Here is a 21,099-nt window from a genome sequence, read left to right on the forward strand (position 1 = left end):
CTTTGTCCACTTGTCTACTCATCCATTCATTCAGTTGTTCCCTAATTAAGTAATTTATCCAATCACCTAGGCATTCACTCATTCATCCATTTATTCAATTGTTTGCATCATTATTGCTTACATTCCCTTACTTACTTGCTCATTCATTCATTCACTCACATTCACCCACTTACTTTCATTTATCCATCCATTTACTTAGTCATCTACTCTTTCATTCAATCACTCAATTGTTCACTCTTTCATTCATATTTGTCCTTTACCTAATCACCCATTCGCTCAGTTACTCACTCACTCCTTCTGCCATTCATCCACTGCCTCCCCCCAACCCCTGCCCTGCCCCAGACTGAGCAGACACCTGCCTGCTTCTCCTGTCCTCAGCCACTTTTTAGGCTGAGCCTCAGACACCATCCAACCTCCTGGTCCAGGCCAGGGTGCCCCAGTCAGCCACTCAGGTGTCTTGGCTCCTTCAGAGCATCCAGCTCTCATCTCTTCCACTTTATTGCAAAATTCAGCAACCTTCAGGACTTAGCTAACATTCCTGGCCCTGGAGATGGTCTGGGCCTTTGACTTGCTAGCAAAAGCCAAAGTCCACTAAGACCCAGAGCCCAGGCCTGATGATGGGTGTAACTCAGAGCTGCCAGGCGATGCCACCACACTGAGCCAGGCGCCACATGACTTTCATTCACGTGATCTCTTTGTCCTCGGAACAACCCAGGGATGAAGAAATGGGCTCAGAGTCAAATAACTTGCCCACAAATAACTTTCTGGGGCTGGGGGTGGAGGGTGGGGTTGGTGGTGGCAGAAGCAGGCATGTACCTTTGCTCAGTGTGATAGGGAGAGAGCAGATGCAAATGCATGGTGAGTGAGCAAGGGGGTGACTGCATGAATGAATTCATGAGAGAATGAGCCAATGAACAAACAAGTGAATAAATGAATGAATGGCCTGTGCCCAACAAATAAGTGGAAAAACCGAGCTTCCGGCCCAAGTTTCTGGACTCCGAGTCCAGTGCTCTCTCAGCTGCTTAACTAGTGTTCCCCTCTGCCACACCCTGCCCTTGCAGGGTCTAGCAGGAGGCAGGGGTTGGAGGGGGAGGTGAGCCAAAACTAGAGCAGAAGTTGGCCAACGGTAGATTTTTCTGGAGAAGTGCCTCCCTCAGAGACTGCAATGAGCCGCTCTTGTCTGCACCTGTCCTCCCGCGGGCAGAAGGCTGCCACCATTCCTCCTGAGAGAGGAAAACAGAGAGAGCCACCAAACGCAATCTCTGAGTGATAAGAAAATAAACACGTGAACTTCTCCAAGTTTCCCAGACTTCCCTGCCCGAGGCCAGCTTAATTAAAGTTGATGCGGAATTTTAAAGTGGGAAAACAATCAGGGCAAGTGATAGAAAAGAAAACATTGTTTTGTTTTGTGTTTTGCTCCCTCTTAATTATGCCACAGACTGTCTCTCCCGTGGATCCTATCCCAAGTCCGCCCTCCGCCAAGATTCCGGCAGGTGGTACACTGTGTGAGCGGCGCAGGCACACCTGTGCCTCTCTGGCACGCAGGTACGGCGCTTCTCTGCCCGAAAGACAGGCAAGGCGGCAGGCAGCCAGGCTGGGAGTGGAGAGGAGCACGGGCCCTCAGCGCTGAGGAGGAGGACCCGGATGGTGGTGGTGGTGGGGGGACAGCAGGCTGTTGGGAAGGGATGCTTCCTCACTGACCCAGCTCCAGAGGGGAGTAGAAGCTGGGGGCCTGACACCCCATGACCTAGTGTCTGATCAGGCCAGTCCCAGCCCCCGCCTCCTGGTTCAGCGGCTCCCTGATGGTACAGCCCTATCCTGCCGTGCTCTGGGAGAGGAGACTTCACTCCAGCAACTGCCAAATGAAGTCCTGGTGTCTGTGCCCAGAATGGGACTGGGAGTGGTCAAATATCCAGCTGCAGCAGGTCCCAGAAATCAACTCCCCCGACACCCAAGCACTCAGAGTTCAAAGGGGCCTTCGCTGCTCTCCCTCCTGATGCCTCGTCCATGGGCAGGGAAGACACAGAGGACCTGAGCACCTGCCTCTGGGAGCTGGTCAGCGGTGGGGCAGCCTGGGCAGCGAGGGGAGAGCTCCAGGCTCCTTGGGGGGAGGGGAAGAGGCAAATTCTGCCAGTGTCACCGAACGGAGCTGGGCAGGCCTGCATGAGAGGGCACCTGTCCCTGGTGCCAGGCCTTCCCACACTCGAGTGGAAACACTCGAGTACAGGACCATGCCTACATTACTGTGTGTGTGCATGCGTGCGCGCGCGCACACACACGTACACAGAACCTCTAGCATCCTACGACTAGTGAAAGTGTGAACTCTGGAGCCAGGCAGGCTGGCTTCACATCTGCCCTGTCTCTTAGCAGCCTACTACCCCGGGGCAATTTGCCTACCTTTCTTTGCCTCTGTTTCCTGACTGTAAAATGGCAGTAATAATAGCATCTGGCCTGCAGGGTTGCAGTGAGGATTAAATAAATTAATACATGTAATGTGCATAGCATAGTACCGAGCAAATGGTCAGGGAGTGTTGTACTTAGTGATTAACTCTCTTTGCTGCATGAACATATGGACTCCTGAACAGACCCTGAAGAAAACCCTCTCCTGTGAGCCTCTGGTAGGAAGGGCGATGCGTTTGCACACACACACACACACACACACTCACTGCCGGCCTTCCAGAGCCCACTGGGATGTGTGTGAATGGGCTGGGGAGGGGCTCAGAAGGAAATGATACATGTCAAGCCATCTCTCTAATCCCCCCAAACCCAACACTACATGAAATGGGCCCACTGAAGTTGTAGGGTCACTGAGGGTGTGTATTGGGTGCGGGAGGGGGGTGCCTCTGTGCTCATGCAGTGGGCAGGCTGGCTGCCAGGAGGAAGGGAGCCGAGGGCTTTCACCCCACACCTGTTGCCAGGTTTGCACATTTTTCTCCAGGCTCCCTCTTCCCCATCAAGCCCTCCCCCTACCCACCTGAGCTTCCTCTGGGTCCTGACCTTGGTGATAAGCCTGACCCCTTTCTGCATCTCAGTCCAGCATCCTCTCATCCCCAGGGACTCTCCAGCCTCTGACCTGAGACATAATCCAGGAGGTCTCACTCAGGAAGGGACACCCCCTCCCCATCCCCATGCAGAGCTGGGAGCCTTCAGAAGCCTCGAGGAGGGCTGGGGTCCCGAAGCTCTGAAGCCTAGTGGCTTAGCCGTGCCTCCCAGAGGATAGAAGCCTACAGCTGCGAAAGGCAGCAGGGAGAGGAGCCTTGGCGGGGGCCCTGGACCAGGATGGAGGAGGCCCAGCTGCAGGAGCCAGACACAGCTCTGTGTTATCTCTGAGGTGCCAGGAGGACTGTGTGATGGGGAACGGCGGCTGCCAATCAGTTAATCCCAGCCGCATCCCCCACCTGGGCTGGGTTGAGTAAATGGGCAGACTGGGACAGGTGCCAGTGGCCACAGCCTCATTGCTCTGATTTGGCTTCATTTCATGCGATTGACTCAGCCAGTCCCTTAGCTCTCGAGCATGCAGGAACGTCCCTACCAAGCACCAGGAAGCTCAGAGAAGCCCAAAGGAGCTTGAGAACCAGGGGATGGGAGTAGAGAACAAGATTCTGGTGGCTGTTCTCCAGGTACAAGGGAATCTGACATGACCCTCTGGCTTTCCGAGGGCAGGGGTTTCCTAGGCCTCGGGTCAGGGGCCTTGGGCCTTTGATGGTGGCCTTACTGCCCCAGGGAAGAGAGGACATGACAGCGTAGCTCGGTTGGGGCCCCGATGGCCTTTTACACTACTCCTCTCCCTGCGAGAGCCTGTGTGTGGGATGTGCTGAGGGGAGTCAGGAGCCTGCTAGCTGGCTGCTACCATGCTGGTTCTTGCTCCTGTGGCCAGAGGCCAGGACAGAAGGGTAGGGGTGTGGACAGAAATGCCACAGCTTGTGGCAGGGAGGGAGGCTGTGCTGCATCTGTGCACATACCATGGAGTAAAAAATAGAAACAATTTTCCAGATAATTCAAGGGAAACCACTTTTACACCAATCACACTTCAAGCTAGTTCCACATATCTGCACAGCTGCTCCCCTCATGAACTCATTTGTTCTTTTCCAACAAGCATTTTCAGTGACCTACTGTCCTGGGGTGACCAGGAAGGGCTGAGGTGACACGGAGAGGGCACAGGGTCACAGGTGGAATCCATGGGGCTAAGTGGTCGGGGTCAAAGGGCACAGGTAGCAACAGGGGAGATGCAAATAGAGATCGTGGGGTCACAGAAAAGGACTGAGGGAATATGTGGAGAGTTCGATGGGACAGAGGAGAGTTTGAGAACCCAGATAGGGGACAAAGGGACAAGCTAGGAGCTCTTGGAACCCAGACAAGGGTTGGAGGAAGACAGGTAGGCACTGCGGTGACTCAGGAAGAGCAGAGGGGCAAAGCGGAGGGCTTGGGAGCACAGGAGGAGAAGTTGGCCCTAGAAGCAGCTCCCAGCCTTGCTAAGGAGAGGAGACACGGATGAAGGCCGGCAGCAGGAGGAGGAGGAGACAACGCCCAAGAGCAGCTTCTAAGCAACCAAGAGTTGAAGGCCGTGTTTGGCATCTGCTCCCGGGAAGACCTGTGCAAGGCCAGAGCCCTGGGGCCCCAGCTGGGTTCTAAATCACCATCCACCCCGCCCAGAGGAAGCAGGGGAGGTGCATGCACCATGGTGTGTTAGATAACCACCTAGTCTGTGCACCTCTGTACCTGCCCTTGAACTCTCAGGACTCCAGGAGAGCCAGGCCTGGAAGCAGCACACTCCACGGGTGAGGCCAAGTGCTGTCGTGGCAGGCAGGCCAAAGCTGGCGCCGTGGGAGCCCCGAGGAGGGAGAGCCCTCAGGGAAACCCAAGGCTTCCTTGACGAAGATGAGAGAGCAGCGTAGGCGCAGAGAAGCGACCTCACATCCAGGAGAGCACTGCTCAAGCCTCATGCCCATAGGGTTTACCGGGCCTCCCGGTCCCTTCCCGGACATCCACCCCCAGCCCTCGGAGTCAGGCTCAGAGTTCCCCGCCCCAGCGTGACCCTGCCTCCAAGGCTGAGCTGTCTCACAGAATCACCAGGGGGGTGTCTTTGAAAATGGCTTTATTGAGGTATCATTTACATCCCATAAACTCCATCCATTTCAACTGTGCGACTCAACGATTTTTAGTGAATTTACAGCGTGGCGCCACCATCACCACAGTCCAGTTTTAGAACACTTCCATCCTCCCCAAAATATCCTTTGTGGTCATTTATCTGCGGGACTTTGACTCAGTAGGTCTGGGGCAGGCGTGGAAAGAGGTATCTGAAGAAGTTTCCCTGGGGATCCTGGGACAGTGGTGGCTGGGGACACCCTGGATCCAAACCACCGGTGGAGAGACCTTTCCCAAATGCAGCATGCGTGGAGGGGGCGCTGCTCTTCTGCTCCAACCCTCCCGTGGCTCCTGCACAGGGGTGTCGGGGCAAGTGGTGGTAAGAAGTAAATAGTGACCATAGGCATTCGTGGGTGCTCGCTGTGTGCCAGGCACTGTTCTAGGCACTTCACATGTGAGACCTCTTTTAACCCACACAACTGCCCTGTCCGATGGGTACCGCTCTTTCTACTCTGCTGATGAGGAAACTGAGGCACGGCCAGGAGGTGGTGAGTTCAGGTGTGACTCCAGGCAGCCCCGCCTCTGGGCCGTATCATTCATGCTTCATGGGGCCTCTTCTTCCTCCTGTCCCTGTTTGCTTTGCCCTTGGCACACGGCTCCATTAAGGAGTGGCTCTCTTAATGCTGCAATTCATGCTGCGGCCCGGCGCCCCTCCCCAGTTTGACGGTGGGCTTCTTTGGGTCAGGGGAGTGACTGCTTTATCACTCTACCCCTCCAGTGCCCGTGCGTGTAGTAGGCTTGTTAAAGAGCAATGGTCCAGCCAGGAGTTGGGGGGCTGTCCTGCCATCTCATTTTAGGGCCCAGCCCCAGACGGGTTCCCCCCCACCATAGCAGGCTCTCGCTTCATTGAGTCACAGCGGCCACATTTAAAACCGCAGAGGACAACAGGTCTCCAACTACAGAGGTGACGTTGGTTTGTCCTCCTCTACATCCTGAGAACTACCGAACGCTCTTTCCCTTAGCGGATGCTTCTAGGAATGAGCGCGGGAGGGAGGCGGGGAGGGAGGCCCCATCCTCTGGATTCCCTGACAAGGACTCTGTCTGGCTCACGTCCTCTTTCCCACTTACAGATGCCTGGATCTTTCCTAACGCCACTTATGCAGGAGGTTAATTCAAGTGCTTTCCAGCTTAGCAAGCAATAAACAACTTGGTGTTGCAGTGCGTTGTTCTGCATGTCATATTTATGGATCCGAAGTGGGGGAGGGGGCGGGGGCGCCATTTGTTCGGTGTTACAGGGACTGTTACATGCCCTTCCTTAATTACTTTCCTCCCTTTAATTAGATGGGGAGGGGAGGTGAGGGGAGGGGTGCCCCAGAGATGCTGACTGAAAGTCACCACTGACAAGAAAGGTGTGGGTGGCATCCTGCCCTCTGATAGGACAGCAGTCATCTGTGGGGTCAGATGGAGGAGGGGGCGGGGCCATCCCCTCTGGAAGGGATGCTGCCCCTGGAGAATTCGAAGAGGAATGTTCAAGCCTTCTCCGTCTCTCGGTCCTTCTCTCCAGGGCCCTGTTTTCCCACCGAATTCTTTCCCTTCCCGTTTCTCTCTTTCTACGGCTGGGGGCTGTCTTAGCCTCCTGCCCGCTGCACGCACCCCTCTCCTTTCTGACTCGACTCAAAGGTCACAGGATGAGCCGTTGTCTGTGACACACACGCTCCTCTGCAGTGGTGCAGCATGGGGACTCCTCTTCCCTAGACCTGGTGGGCCTCCCAATCCCCCCCCTCGGCCCCCCCGCCCCGGCAGAAGGCTACCATCACGCTCCCATCCTGTCTGGAACACCCCTAAGTCTCCTGCTTGGGGGCATCCAAGCCAAGTAATGACGTGTGCAGGCACCGTGCCAGGTGCTTCCCGGGGACCTTGGCGAGCCTCTTGGTGACTCTGGGAGGACTCACTGTGATCCTTGGTGAGCAACTGGCCCCTTCTGCACAGGAGGAAGCAGTTCCCACAAGCCTTTGATCCCCTGAATCTTCCCCTGGCACCACGCAGCCCGAGTTGTAGTAGAGTGTCTGCAAGCGGAGAGCTGCCGCTGCTTCCCAGAATGGACAGGAAGCCGCAGGGGCAGCCAGCACAGCTGCTCGGGCGGGCGGCATCAGGCATCTGATGGGGAGAGCTCCTCCAGGGCCCATTGATGGGCCGGCAGGGCCCACCGTCCCTCACACAGGCCAGCTCCCCGCGCCAAGTCTCTTCCTCTCTCCTCACTGCGTGCGGGGAGACGAGCTCCAAACCCAGCCCATCTGCTGCATTTTCCCGAGACTCCGAGGCGATCCAATTCCGCACACCAGATGGGAAATAGCATGTACATTTCGAATGGTGATTAGTGTTTTTGTTTTTCCCCCCAAACGCTCGCGTTAATGGAGCTCCTTCCTGAAAGTAAATTGGAGAGACTTCAGTTTGATGGAGTCTCATCGACCTCCACCTCCTATCCCCCAACAAACGCAAGCGTGGCTTTCCCGGGGTCTGCGGGCAGGGGCCTCGCCCCACCTCTGCCCCTCTGCCCAGATGCCATCTGCACTGGCCAGGGCTTCACACTCACCAGAGCAAAGCAGTGCAGAGGCCAGGCCTGCCGGGCTGCCAAAGGGCCTTGTGGAGCCTGCTGATGTCCAGGGCAAATAATTCCAGGGAGGGGTCCCTCGGTGACGGAGGGCCAGGGCCAGTCTGTCCTTCCTGAAAACATTACTATATCCCCATGAATTCCAACTGAACGAGGGAATTAGGATTTCACAGACGAATCCGGACTTTTCTTATGGCTTATGACTTGAGAGGAAATTCATAAATGGTGTCAAATACTTAAGGGCTAGAACATGGGTCTTTTGATACATTTGAACCAACACGTGGTACAAAGTAAGGTCAAGAAATGCTGAATGAATGAATGAATGAATGACAAAATAGGTAAATAAAAGTATTTCTGTTCATGCAGTTACACGCAGCCCTCATTTTCCTACATATTTGCAAATTCAGCGCGCGTGCGCGCGCGCACACACACACACACACACACACACACCCCTTCTCCCCAAACCAAGGAACTGAAATTGAGAAAATACATATTTTATATAATACTTATACATATTTATATAAGAGAATAAAACATGTTGATATAACATATATATTACATAAAGGACACTTGGCGGTACTTTTGCATGTTGTCTTGCTCGGTTTTCATCGGAACTCAGTGAAATCCATGATGTGGCTCAGAGGGGACTGGTAACATGGCAGGGTCCACAGGTCGCGAACAGCAGAGGGAAGATTTGGTTTAGGTGTAGCTGACTCCCAAGGCCACAGGAATCCAGCAAAAGCTTTGAAATGGAAAGTGATATAATCCAGCTTATGCTTCTAAAAAGAACTCCACTCTCCCTGAGCACTCTTCCCTGTGCACTGGGGCCAGAAAGCCTGGATACGGGGAGGCAGTGGGGGCTGGTGCGTGGAAGAGGCGTGTGGTGGTAAAGGCTGGCCGGGGCTGGCGGGGGTGAAGATAGAGAAGGTCACGTGCACAGGAAGGAGTCACAGCCTCGGCAGTACGTGAGGGACGAAGGAGGCTGGGAGGGCAGTGAGGCCCGTCTCGGGCCTAGTTAGGGCTGGAGGGAAACTGCTTTGGGGAAGAAGGTGATAAGTTTGGGATCATTGGCTCTGAGATGTGCATAGATCATCCATTGGGAACAAGGCTTTAGAACTTGGAAGAGTCAGAGATTGGAGATACGGATTTGGGACTTTTATCCTTATAGGAAAAGAAAAGAAACCATGAACAAAAATGAGATCTCCTATGAGAGTGTAGACTCAGGAGGGAAAAGCCAAGAACAGGGTCTGGGAAGCCCCATTACCCAGGCACGGAAAGGAGTAAGGACGAGGGCGGGCTGAGAATGCACACACACGTGCAAATACATAGGCTTATGCTTGGATTCAACACTCATAAGCATGCACACGTACTTACACACACGTATGTGCATGTTCACACACATCTCCACGTGCTCACATATGCATGCACATGTATATATATATATATATATATATGCGTACTCACATCTTTATAAATATTTTCTGGTGCATACACCCAGATGTGACCACATGAGGGCTTGGGGCAGAATCTCTCATGGAGAGAGATGAGAAGAGGCCTGCAGGGAAAGTGAGGGAAGGAGGCTCGTGGCTCCTCTGCTCCTGGGGCCAGAGCAGAAAGAGGGAGCGTGAGGGAGCTTCCCCCAAACGGTGGCTCCAGCGGGCTCATCTTCCCCGGGGCCTGCACTCATGCCTCTTGTGACAGGCCCAGGGGTGGGCCAAAGGGCCCTGCAGATCCACTTTATCATCCGACTGTCTCCCGGCGCCTTTTTCACTTGGAAGGCACATGTCTCCGTGTGCCCATAACTGAGACATTTCCAAGTGGAGGTGACAGACTGGCAAGCTGGGCAACCCTCCAACCCCACCACGCAGGTGGCTGCAGCTTTGCTCATGCGTAGCATGATGGGGGGGGCGGGGGGCGCTGCTACGTGGAATGGGAATACTGCTGCCTCAGTCTTACCAGGCCATCCTAGAGCTGGTGGCTTCCGCCATCATGTGGCCAGGCCTCTGAGACACAGGAAGGCCAGCCTCCTGCTTCCCAGCGCCTCTTCTCAGAGAGCCCACTCATGCTTTCTCCGTGGGCTCTGACCCGGGTGGTCTGGGCCCTGGGAAACAGACCCTGGGAGGCGGGCGACAAGATAAAGGAGGTTAGATGCAGGAAGGAGAGTGGGGGCAAGAGCAAGAGCCCATGGCAGAAGTCAGATGCCTCTCACTGGCTTTTTCCTCCATCAAGGCAATGAGTCAGGAAAGCCAAGGTGCAAGTTCTCGAAAACACCACACCTTGGGTCCTTTCAGGCATTGCCAAGTCTCCCCGAGCTGCTTCTTCCACAACATATCCGTTCCGCTCTTGGTCACACAGAAAAGGGCATTTCTCAAGTTATCAGTCTGCAGAGTAAGAACATCCAGAATGCTTTCTGGTATCTCAGATCATCTGACCTGTTGGTGTAGAATTCAACGTGGACCAAGAGGCTTCAAAATCTCAGTGAGTGTGTGTGATTGCATGTGTAACCTGCCAGCCTCATAACAATGCTAAGTAGGAAGCAGGGGAGGAATGAGCTTCCTTCTTGCAGATGAGGGAAATGAGGTTCCAAGAAGGTCAGCAGGTTAATGAGTAGCAGAGTGACAGAAATGGCTTGTGATTTGGCTGGAATCTGGCAGATCTGTTTGAATCCCAGCTTTGCCTCTTAGCTGTAGCTTGCCAAGCAAGTTACTTGGTCCCAGTTCCCTAATCTGTAGAATGGGGTAATATTATCTACTTGAACATGTGTTGCGAGAATTTGAGGAGGTAAAGCTCATACTGCGCGTGGCATGGTGCCAGGGGCATAGTGACACGCAGCAGGTCTCAGCTCTTAGCTGGGATTTGAACCCAGATCCCTTGACTTCGGGTCAGTGTGCTTCCTCTGTAGCTCTCTAGCTTTCTGTGATGTGGCGGTGCCCAAGCAGATCCCTGAGAATCATTAGCTGGGTTTGGAGGTGACTTTCCTGCCACCTTCACCCAGGCACTGGGACAGAACACAGCCTAATGTGACTGCATGTGCAGACACGTGTGCATGTGTGTGTGTGCCCGCACCTGGCAGTCTGAGCTACTGTCATCTGCGTTCTGCGTGTTCATTTCACTAATGGGAAATCACAGAGTGGCGGGGAAGGGAGCGGCAAGGCCATGCTGAGTATCACAGCCAGAGTCTGCGGTGCCTTGCCATTAGAGTTAATGCCAGGCTCATGAATACCAGATGAATGCACTGCACAGACCAGCTACTTAGGCTAAAGTGGGCCTGCTTTTCACTGGGAGAGCAATTCCCCAGGCCAGGGAGGCTGGGAAAAGGCCTCTTTCCTCTCAGCCCATCTCTATCCACCCCCTCCACCCCAGGGTTCCCTTTAGGGTCGCTGATATCCATCTGGGCCTTTTGGAAGACTGCTTACACTGAGAATACACAGACACTTCATGTGGCTGTTTTTCTGGTACCGCATGCCTGCTCTCACCCCTCACCCCTCCCCACCAGCACCTGCCTGATGACAGGAAGGGGCTGGGGGTTGCCTGCAAACCCACTTCTGGCTTCTTTGCAGCCTGGCTATTCCTGTCCCATCTCTGCAGAAGCTCATCCTTGGAGGGTGCTGAATGGGGCCTTCTGCCAGGTTGGCGACCTGGGCAGGTAGAGGGACCCTGGGCTGGGGAGGGGGCGAACAGGCACCCTGCAACTGGATTCTGGAAGCTGCCATGATGCTCCCATTGAGCCCTATTCTGGAGATAAAGAATGTTCTTTTGGAACAGTAGGTGTTGGGGGTGGGGATGGAAAGAGAAGCTGCCTGGCCCACAAACCTGCCTGTAGGACACCAACCAGCAGGGGCCGAGCCCTCCTTACCAGAGCCTGCTCTCTACACGCCAGGAAGAGCCTCCACGCAGGGCTGGCTGTCACACCGTGTCTGCATCACCTCTTGGACTTAAAGAAATTTTTTCCTGGTCATTAAAATGCAAATAACCCCAAGAATGGAATCTAGTTAAGTCTCAGGTGCTCCTGAAAGGACTAGATCATTTCCTGAAAGCAAGATGGTTTAGGGCTTAGAGGCAGGTAAGAGCACAAGGTTCCTATCCAATGGGAAGAAGGGCGGGGGCAGGGTGTATGGGAGGGCAAGTCCGGACCCCATGGTCCCTCCGGTTCCCACTGGCAATGCCCTGAGCTGGGAGGAGACCTGGGTTCTGATTCAGAGATGGGATGCCTCCCAACAGGCACAAAACATTGACCTCTGAGTAGAGGGCTCCTCCCCCTGTTAACTTCCTTTGAACTCACAACTGTAATGGGCTGGCTCTATAGAAAGTCTTTACTTTCCCTCTTGACTTCTCCATCCATCTGTTCATCCATCTAACCATCCACCCATTCATCCACATCTTCAGTAAATCGATATTGACTGCCTACTATGTGGCAGCATGTGGGCAGGAGCTGTAAGTACAAAGGTGCACAAACCGGCTCATATGGCCCCTGGCCTCCTGGAGGCTTCCAGATGTGACGGAAGGGGACGATCCACAATGGCCAGGAGGTGTGGGGAAATGCCTGCTGCAGCGAGCCTGGCTTTTCCAAGGGAAAGGAGAGGCAAAGGACAAGAATTCCTGGCCTTTGCCCAATCTGTCACTTCTTCCTCATCCACTCTCAGTGTCAGACCACACCTGTCCACACTCAGTGTCAACTACAGGGAATCTCTCTACCAATTAGGTAGACGGATTGAGCCAACTGAAGCCTAGACCACTGGAGATCATCAACCTCAATCTCTCACCATGCATGTGAGGAAAGTGCTGCCCAGAGAGGGAAACAAACTTAGCTAAGGTCACACAGCATATCCATCACAGAGTTGGACCAGCAGCTCACGTCACGTAGTTGTTTTGTGGTCTCCTCATCCTCCACCGCCCTGCCAGAGTCCATCATGAGCACCACGATCTTTGTCACTGGCCTGCTGCCAAGGACTTTTCAGAATCCCCCTCAGCCCCAAACCAGCCCTGGGTAGATGGGAGGTGCCCAGGAAATAATCAGTAAAATTCACTAGTAAAAAATATGTAAACAACCATAATCACACAAAAAACAGCTACTTATTGAACACGTACAATGTGGGCTGAGTGCTTCATGCACATCCTTTGAAGTAACACTTCCTTAAATGTGTCTGTGAGGTAGATCCTATTACATAGGATGCAGTATATAGAGAGTGCAGGATATAGGGCTGTCTCCTACTAATAGTTATTATTCATGTTCATTGCGATACTAGTTAGTGTTTATTAAGCACTTGCTACATACTAGGCATATGGGTTACTGCTTCACATGGATCATTGTGCAATTCTATTAGGTTGACGATGGTACCATTCCCAGACAGGGAGGAAACTGCAGGTTGGAGAACTAAGGTTACCGGCCCAGGATCACACAGTTTTCAAATGCTAAGGCATTAAGATGGATCTGATTCCAAAACCCTTGGCTTGATATTCTTATCCCAGGTTTCATAGACACCACCCCCCCCCCCGCCGCCTAAAATCATATGCAAAACTTGGGGTATTTGAGCAATTTTCTAGAGGAAGGGTGAAGAGCCTGCACCAGTTTTTCAGAGCGATCCATGACCCACAAGGGGTTGAGGTCCCCGGCACTCAGCCGCTCCGCATGGGGCTGCTCCAAGCTCTAGCTCAGGCACTGACACCCAGCACCCCAAGATTTTCACCACCCAGCTCAGATGTTTGTGTCATGGAGACAGCTGTCCCTTTGGATGCTGAGTCCAACACGGGGCACTTGATTTTCTGAACTCTTGCAAGTCCTAACCTAGTCACGTGGCCCCTGAGACTGCCAACGCCAGAGATAGCAACCTATGCTGGGGCTGATGGGGCTGAAAACTCCAGAAGCCAGGCTTCTGCATCGAAGCATTCATAACTTCTCCATCCCATGACTCATCCTGTTTACATCGGAGTGATCCTTGCTGAATGTGTCGTGGGAGCCAGCCCCTCGCCACGCCACCCCCCTGGGTAATAGCTCATGATTGCCTGAATGGGCGGCTGGCGGTGGGAGCGACTGTACAAGATAACTGATTGTTCATAATTGTCAGCCAGATTGCATCCATGGTATCGAGCTTTGAAAATGGACCAGAAGAAGCATCTCTTATTGATCCCTTCAGGTTATAAACAAGAAGCGACTGCTCTGCAGAACCAGAGACCCGGTTGGCATTGATTTTTCACTCTTTTTCTCCTTTGAATAACCACAGTGGAATTTGAGGGCTGATTTTTAACCTGAAATTTCTCCAGGTCTTGCTGTTCTGGAGGTGGTGGGAGAGGGGCTGTCGGAGATAGCCACGGTTCTGAGCTACATCCACATGGCTGAGAAGTTGGCTTCCTTCCTGGAAGGTGGCAGAGGGCCACCACTTCCTCTGACCTTCACCGCGGCCCCTCCGCCCTGCCTCACCTCCTGTCCCAAGGTCTCTCTGCCATGCGTAAAATCTCCGCAGACCCCATGGTCAAGGACTGATGCGTGAGGAAGTGGCCTGCCACACAGCTTGTGCTCGGTAAGTATCTGCCAATCTGAACAAAACGTCCAAACAAAACTGAAAAGCAGTCGACGCCTCTCCTGGCATTTCCACATTCCAGATGTTTGATGGCTCAGAGACTCAGACTTCACCAAATCTGGGAAAATGGTAATAATGACGTCTGCCAACCTCCCACATTTTAAGAACATGATTTTATTTCATTCTCTCAAGAGTTCTATAAAGTAGGTGCTATTGTTTCCCCATTTTACAGATGAGGACATTGAGGCACGGGAAGGTGAGGTGACGCATCCGAGGCTACCAGGAACTTGCAGGTACCGGACGTCGAAGCAAAGTGCTGACCACACCGTCTCCCAGGCGGAAAGGCGGATGAGCTCTTCAAAGCAGGAAGAACGGAGTCCCGAGTTCAACACCCACTCGCTGAGCGGCCTGCTGTGCGCCAGGCACCATGCTGGGCCCGCTCTCCTGCTGGCCCACTCGGTTCTCACACTCCCCTGGGGAAGCAGATGTTACTAACTGCATTTCACCACTGGGGAAGTGGAGGCTCAGAAAGAAGATGTGACTCACCCATGATGGCGCCAAGAACTGTGACTTGATCCAGGTCAATATGTCCCCAACTCCCTGTGCTTTCTGCACTAGCCAGCAGCAGCAGTTCCCAGAATCAAAAAAAAACACACAGCAGTGGTATCAAAACCCCTTCTAATATGTAAGACTTACCATTTCCAACCCACACCCAGCCCCTTCTCTCACTGGGCAGGACTGTCACTCCCACTTTACAGGCCAGAGAACGGATGCGTGCCGAAGCATTAAGATTGCTGTTCTTCATTCTTCGCTAAGGCATTCCCCAGGCCCATCAGGTTCCGGGAAACTTTTTCTGGCAGCAGGCAGGCTAGTGAGCTGGACGGGAAATGAGAACTGGCAGGCGTCCCGATAGCCTGGGCCCCGGAACTGGCAGCAAATGCCCCGCTGACAGATCTCCACTTGGCATCAGAGGGAGGGTGTCTTCCAAGACCCCGGGGAACAGCCTGAAGTTTATTTCAGAAGTCTGGTTGGCCTCAGGCTCGAGACCATGCCACTTGGCAGGGCAACAGTGAGGAGTGGGGCAGAGAGCCCTCTCAGCAGGCCCCCGGCTTAATGAAATCACAAGCTGGGAGGTGAATGGCCAGTCTGCCCTCTCGATCCATCTTCCCAGCTCCGGAGCCCCTCTGCCCTCCCCCTGCTGGGTGGGTCCAGACAGCAGCTGTCTCTTCAATAACCATCTTGGCCATTACGCTCCAAAGCCCAGAAATTGAGCTCATCAGCAGTGTAGGGGGAGGGGGGCCTCCTGGGCTGCCTACAGGATGGAGCTGTCCCCACAGGTGACTTCAAGGAAAGAAAGTACTTCCATAGGTCTGACCAAAATCTTTTCTGCGTTTCTTTTGTTTCCTTGTTTTAATAATAAACTTATTAATTTATGGGTTTTGTTTGTTTTGGTTTGTTTTGACACCTGTTTCATTTTAAAACTAGAGGCCCGGTGCACAATATTTGTGCACTCGGGCGGGGGGGGGGGTGTCCCCTCAGCCCGGCCTGTGCCCTCTGGCAGTCCAGGAGCCCTCAGGGGATGTCCAACTGATGGCTTACAGCTTCTGGCTGAGTGGCGCTCCCCTTGTGGGTTGTTCCGCCCGTTGGCCGATTTGCATATTAGCCTTTTATTATACAGGATTACTTTCTTGATCTTCACCCATATGGGTAAATGAGCATGCTTATTTGATAGCCCAAACCTGAAAACAATCTAAATGTAGTAATTACAGGGTATTAGTTAAGAAAAACACAGAAAGTCTAAAGGATCCCTTCTTACAAGTAAACTTCCACTGCATCAGAGTCAAGGGAGAGCTTGTTAAAACACAGATCCGCCGAAACCGGTTTGGCTCAGTGGATAGAGCGTCGGCCTGTGGACTGAAGGGTCCCAGGTTTGATTCCGGTCAAGGGTATGTACCTTGGTTGTGGGCACATCCCCTGTGGGGAGTGTGCAGGAGGCGGCTGATCGATGTTTCTCTCTCATCGATGTTTCTAGCTCTCTATCCCTCTCCCTTCCTCTCTGTAAAAAATCAATAAAATATATTTAAAAAAACACACAAAAAACACAGATCCCTGGGCACCACCCACAGAATATCTGGTGTGGTGGGTCTGGGGCAGGGCCTGGGGATTTGCATTCCCAACACATTCCCAGAGGATTCTGGAACCAATGCCTGAGAACCACTACTAGTCTAAACTGCAGGATACCACGCAGACATTAAAAATAATGTTGTAAAAGGACTTGAGGAAATTTGCATGATGCCTTACCGAGTGAAAAAGGTAGGCTGCAAAACAGTCTGGGTGATGCCACCAGTATGTGTGTAAATGTAACCATAAGGCGGGTGTCTGCATAGGGGGAAAGACTGTGAGGATGGGACTCCAAACGGAAGTGGGGGTACAGTGGGGATCTGGGTGGGCTCAGTGTCAGACAGGCATGGGTTTGAGTCCAGCTTTGCTACTTCTCAGCTGGTGTGAATGACTTTGGGCAAATGGTGTGGCTGCTCTAAGCTTCACTCTCCTCATCTGTGAAATAGTAATAACAGCACCACCTTACGGGGTTGCTGTGAGGACAAATTAAGAGCATGCGTGGAAAGCTCAAGGGCAATGGCTGGTATGTTGCAATCAGAGCTCAAAATATAGATGTACTATACATATACTATTAATAGTGTCTGCCTGCGGATAGCAATTTTAGGTCAATTTTAGTTTTAATTTGCCTTTTTCTGTGTTTTACAAGTTTCTAGGTTGGGCAGGTGTTACTTTAATAATTAAGAGAAAACCAATAAATATTACATGTATACTAATTACCTCCCAAATCCCCAAGTTCTCTTGTGCAAATTTCTTTAGACATAGGCAGCATTTTAAGAACAACCCCAAACTGTTGAAATTGAAAAAAATAATTTTAAAACATGTAGGATCTTTGAGAAGCGGAAAATACTCCAGACCCCGTGTTCCCAGCTCTGCGGTCTGTGGTCCTCTGATGCTAACCTCCCAGAATCCCTCCAAGGCTCTGCCCAGAGGTGCAAGGGTGACTGCATTCCACAGAGGAGGCCTCAGGAGCTGGTGCCAGGGTCTCCGCATGAGGAACAAGGGTCTTCTTTCTTCAACTCAAGCTCCAAAGCTGAGGGCCTTAGTCGGGGGAGGGGGGGGCGGTACTTCAGGACAGAGAGCCCAGGATGCCCCCTCTGTCCACCTCCCTCAAATACCAGCCAGCAGCCCAAACAGTAGTGTCCCCCTAGCTGCTTGGCAGGAGGGAGGAGAGATGGGAATCAAGGTCCCCAGTCTATGGGGACAGGGCATGGAGCCTGGCAGTGCCCTGCCAGCAGGCTGCCCTTAACTCCTGCTTTGCCTCTCTTCAACCCTGGTCCTCCATGGACCCAAACCATTCTGTCCCTACACCTCAGCTCTGCTGCGGGGCTCCTTGCCTGGGTCCCCCATTCTATTTCCACAATATCAATAATAAATGAATCATAACTATAATGTGTTACTTGCCACGTGCCAGCACTCTGCTAAGTGCATCCTAGGCATTAATTCATTGAATCTTCATGATGATCCCACAAAGCAAAATTTATCTTGGGGGTGTGAAGTAAGATCTAATTGACTCCAGGTGGCTGAAGGTTGACTCTGGTTGACTTGAGGTTCAGTACCATCCTCCAGCATTGCTTCAACCATGTCACCATGTACATTGTCTCTTGGCAATGAACAAGTCTCCTGTTCTTCCAGCCTCTGGCCTCATAGCCTCAGCCCTTCCTCCCAGCCTGACTCTGATGTCTCCAGGAGTCCCCCGATGGTCTGGCCCCTGCCTTCTTCTCCAGACCCATCTCCTCCCATGCTTTCCTTAGTGGTCTCTGTTCTAGCTACTCTGTTCTCCATTCCTCCAATTCACTCTGCTCCCTTTGCCACAGGGCCTTTGCATATGCTGTTTTCTCTGCTTGGCAAGCTCAGTTTCTCTTTTGTGCAGTTTACCCCAAGTCACCTTTCAGATCTCAGCTCAAATGCCATTTCCTCAAGGAAGGCTTTCCTGGTCTCCCAGCTTAGCTCAAATGTCTCTGCTGGGGATTTCCTGACATCATATCCCTGCCCTTCATAGCACCTGCAGTTGTAATGATAAATGCATCCACACATTCTTTGTTTAATGTCTTCCCAACTGGTCTGAAAGCCCATGAGGCCAGACACCAGATTTAGTGCACTCACCATAGTGTTCCCCACACCCAGTGCAGTGCCCTGCCCGTGGAAGGTACTCAGATAGGCTTTTGTGAGTGAATGAACGAATGCGTGAATGAATGGATGGATGAATGCACTCTCTTCTCTGAGCTTTCTTCAGGCCTAACTCTGCTGAGTACCCAAGGGTCCTCCTTGCTCTAACAAGGTCCACCTTGTTTAATGGCCTCGGGCCAAGGTGACATGGCCAGTCTGGGCTGTGTGCAGGCAGGGGAAGATGTACTTTCCAAAATCTGCCTGACCCTGCTGAGCCCAAATTTCCTCCACGAAAGGAGAAATGGCAATTGCTCAAGACCCAAGGTGTCCCCGGGACCTACACAGACCCTCAGTGGCAATTCTTGTGAGCTCAGAGTTCCAAGGGGCTGTGGGTTTATAGGTATGTGATCAGGGACCCCTCCCCAGGGAGCTCTCAGCTAGGGAGATGGGCACAGACTCCCAGGCCACTGTGGGGAACAGGGAAATCTCATGGCTCCCCAACTTCCCAACACCATGCATGGTCTGTTCACACTTTTCCAAATGCTTTCTTTCATTGACCATGTGGCAAACGTCTTTGTGTTTGAAGAAACTGCAGGGAGTTGTGGGAAACGGAACAGTTGCTTGGCAGTGCGTCAGGGAAATTTTGCTCCTTTCTTTAGTTTCGTGTTGTGTGCATTTTTTTCCTGATGAAAACGGCATGTGGTTTCTAGGCAAAAACAGGTCCGGATGGGCTGGAGTGAGAACTTGTCAGTCGAACCTTTCCAGATAAATTTGACACTTACTCCTGGTTGGGGAAGCACAGGGACCCTGGAGGACTGGAAGAATGTCTTGGGGGCAGCTCTGGGCAGTGCTTCAGCAATTACATCGTTATGTGGGGAGACACCCTAGTGTCGTCCTTCTAAGATAACGCTGCTCAATAATAGGAAGACAGAGCAAGCCACAAAGGCGAGCCCCATCATAAATTGAGACTTTCTAAAAATTTAAAAGTAAAAGAAACAGGTAAAGTTGATTATAGCACTCTATATATCTGAAGTATTGTCATTTCAACGTGTAATCAATATCAAAATTATTACTGAGATATTTCACATTCCGTTTTTCATGCTACATCTTTGGAACCTGGTGAGTTTTAGTTACACTTACAGCGCATGTCTGCATGGACCTGCCCCGTTTCCAGTGCTCAGTAGCCACCTGTGGCGCGTGGTTATCCGATCAGACTGTGTGGTCTCGGCTTCAAGGGTCACGGAGACTTAATAATGAGCTCCAGCTCTGGTACTGGGTGGAGGTACGTTGCTAACTCCTCCTCAGGCTGTTTTATTGGCTCCTTGAACATGGGGCCTCTCCTTCTAAAATATATCTCAAGTCAGTTGGAACTCCAGATGCCATGGTGGCCAGGACTCAGCTTCACGCCCTCGGTGATTGCATCCTGTCCCTTTAAATCACACCTGTGTACCTAAGAAGCCCACATTTATGCCTGTAGGTCTGCACAGCAGCCCAAAACAGCCCCTGGATGGGGAACAGGCCTCTCACAGTGAGCACATCTAATGCAGAACTCCTGCTCTCTTCCCCCTTGCCCGCCCCCCGCCCCCCCCCCGCACCCGGTCTATGCACAAGTTCAGCTTTCCCCAGGTCAGAATCCAATACCATCCATACCCAAGATCACATAAAGGTCATCCTTGAGTCATTATCTCATTCCCAGCTCTAATGAACACGTGTCTTCTTCTAAAATATATCTCAAGTCAGTTGGCTTTGCTTATTTCCACCGCGGGGCCAAGCCGCCCTTTCCCTCCTCCACTGCTGCCCAGTCTCCAGCAGGCCTCCTGCAATCCCATACAAAATAACGATAATTCTAAAACACAAGCCCAAAGCCATCTCTCCTCTGCTTAAACTCCCCCATGCCCTCAGAATGCAGTGCAGACACCTTACTTAGGGTAGATGACAGCGCGATGTTCCCTTGTCTTTCTCACTCTGCACTCCTGGCCTCTCTGTTCCTGGAACACTCCCATGTTTGTTCCAGACTCCAGGTTTGCATTGACGCTTCCCTCTGCTTGTGGGGTCCACCTATCTCCTTCCCCGCTGGCTCCCTCTCATCCTTGACATCTCAATGCAAATGTTACCTCTTAGGGGGTCCTCTCTGACTACCCTTTCCAAGCTAGTCCCTCACTTCTTCCTCAGTCTTGGTCACATCACCGTAGTTTATATCCTTCAAACCATGTAATTTTCCTGAAACTTACTGGTTGAAATTTACAAAGTGCTGCCTGAAATTTTCCTGTTTATTTACTGGTCGACTTGTATTTCTTTATTTCTGTCCAATGTAAGCTCCCTGCCTATCTTTTCAATGCCTGCTGCCAATTGTTGAATGAATGATTCTGGGTTTGAATTCCGTCTTTGCCCCTTAATTACCACCAGCAAGTCACTTAAGCCCTCAGAGTGCCTCAGTTTCCGCACCTATAAAATGGAGATAATGATAGCAATAACAGCTGTATTAGTCAGCTTTTGCTGCAGAGGTAACCCCAGGATCTCATGGCTCATACTAACAGATATTTGTTTCTTGCTTTCATTACACGAGGACTGCAGCTCACCTGCACTTGGCCAGACTTGCCGGGGCTCCGCTTATCTTTTCGTCCCAGGTCCTCGGCTGGAGAAGCCACCATTATCCAG

Source organism: Eptesicus fuscus, chromosome 9 (genome assembly GCF_027574615.1).
Source record: "Eptesicus fuscus isolate TK198812 chromosome 9, DD_ASM_mEF_20220401, whole genome shotgun sequence".
In the NCBI taxonomy this organism is placed as follows: domain Eukaryota; kingdom Metazoa; phylum Chordata; class Mammalia; order Chiroptera; family Vespertilionidae; genus Eptesicus; species Eptesicus fuscus.